This window comes from Panthera uncia, chromosome C2, assembly GCF_023721935.1.
Source record: "Panthera uncia isolate 11264 chromosome C2, Puncia_PCG_1.0, whole genome shotgun sequence".
NCBI classification, from domain to species: domain Eukaryota; kingdom Metazoa; phylum Chordata; class Mammalia; order Carnivora; family Felidae; genus Panthera; species Panthera uncia.
In genome coordinates, this window is record NC_064810.1 from 48,676,896 (window position 1) to 48,679,182 (window position 2,287).

The 2,287-nt window shown below is 38.2% G+C and overlaps 1 pseudogene; it reads right to left on the bottom strand.

Annotated features, from left to right (window-relative positions):
* Positions 1-387: 387 nt before the first annotated feature.
* On the bottom strand, positions 388-760 carry LOC125920907 (60S ribosomal protein L31-like; annotated as a pseudogene).
* Positions 761-2,287: the final 1,527 nt, after the last annotated feature.

Here is a 2,287-nt window from a genome sequence, read left to right on the forward strand (position 1 = left end):
GAGTCCAGTGATGGGGCATTATATGAGCTCATTTTATGGTGAGGAAATAGATGTTTAGAACCACACCCAGGTTACACAGCCAGGATGTGACAGAACCAGGATTTAAATGAGCCCTGAGCAACTTTGATGACAGTGGTACACCATGAGTACTCCGGGGTGTCTCCTAAAGATGGAATAACACCCTGTTAGGGCTCACAATTCCTTCTAGCTCCTGGACATCTCTCCAGTCATGTGGTGATAGCTGTTACTCTAACAGTTTCCTGCTTGCTTTAAAAGTAAGGTTTTTATGCTCAAGGACAGTTAGGGGAAGTGTAGAAAAAACATTGCTTCCTTTGCTGTTTTGTTTTTCTTTTTGGTGGTTTTCTACCTTTATTTGACAATCAGTGGTTAGTCCTCATCCACATTAACTGTCTTCAGATTTTTGAAAGTGGTGACACACATATAACTAACCAACAAATAGAGCTTTTTGGTGAATCTTCATCCTCATTACATTTTCTGGGCAGCTGCACACAGATATGTGTGGAATATTCCTTATTCCTTCAGTCCAGACAGCTTTGTGAAGCCTGGTCTCAGTGTGCACATCTGAAGTTCCCATCTCCTCTGTGGCAAATTCCCAGATCTCTTTGAGTGTCCATGGGCCACACTTCTTGAAACCCACTCCATGGATGAATTTGTGAATGTCAATGGTGTGCTCTCTGGTCACTGCCTTGTTGATGGCAGAATGACCTTCCTTATTCTCATTACTCTTTGTGGGAGCCATTCTGCCGGGCCCTTGTTGGAAAGGATCTTAACACAGAGGTTAGAATTTGATAGAATTGTATAGCAAACGTTCTCTCCTGCTACTCACCTCAGACCAGCCCTCTTTCTCCTGTTATGAAGTATTTTAAACCTTTAAAATACTTTTAGCAAGATAATTAACAAAAAGACCCTAGAAAAAGCAAGAGCATAATAGATAATAAAGAAAGCATGACAAAGGGGAGGGGATAGGTCAATAAATCATTGAGAGACTTGGTTATTTAAAACAAAATGCATTTGAAATCTAACCTCACAGTGTACACACACAAAAAAAATAATAAGAAATACCTTGAAAAATTAAATGCGAAAATTTTAAACTATAAAAAGATAGTAAAAGTGTCAGTAAATTTCTACTTGCATTTTAGCTGAGAAAAGTCTTTCTAAATACAAAAGCACTGAAAAAATTGCAAAGGAAAATTATTTAGAGTTCACTGTATACTTAAGTTTAAGATATAAACAATCAGAAAGGCAGTTAAAGGGTAAATAACACATTAGGAAAATATAAGAGACAAATATGATAGAGGAAGAGTTAGAAAGTCAGATACCACAGCTTTTATGATAGAAATGCTAAAGCAAGGCTTTATTTCTCCTGGTATAAATATGTTTTAAGATATGGCTCATTATTTCATATTGCTGAGATTTTTTTGGGGGGGGGCTAATTATAAACAAGCCTTCTAATTTCAAGATGTACAAATCTGATATCCATGATATCTAGGTACCCATGGAAGTTCTTGAGTAATAAGTTAAGCAGTACAGATCTGAGAATGGGCCCTGTGTCAAGTTGCTTGAAAACTAACCAGGTAGGCATGGATCCCGAACCTGGGGGCATTAGGCAGCCAGCTCTAAGTCACTCAGCTATACTGGCAGCCAGCCCACGCTTCTTCATCAGTATTCACGGAGATTATGAGAGACAGAATGCCTTATGAAATCTAGATACACAATATTTGTGGAGTTCCTTGCTCTTTCACTAATTGAATTTTCAAAAATGGAAACGAACAGTCTCAACGACTTTGTGCATCTGTGATGCCTTCTGGTGAGCCATCGGTTTCCCTTTTTAAGTTCACAAACTATATGTTTATTAATGTCTTTGATAATATTGTCTGTTTTTAAGATTATTTATTTTGAAAGAGAGAGAGAGAGGATAAGGGACAGAGAGAGAGGGAGAGAGAATCCCAAGCAGGCTCTGTGCTGACAGCACAGAGTCCATCACGGGACTCATTCTCACCACCATGAGATCATGACCTGAGCTGAAACTAAGTCGGACCCTTAGCTGACTGAGCCACTAAGGCACCCCGATAATTTCATTATTTATATACAGTTTGTGGCTTCTAACTTCATTCTTTTTTTGAAAATGAGAACTGTAATTTGCTTTTCTTCAGTTGTCTGGCACAGCTCCCTCCCTGAATTTCCTTAAAAATTCTTGAGGTTCTTTCCCTTCCCATTTTTTCAAAATTAGAAAAAAAAAAAAAAAAAAAAGGGAAGCATAGGTGAA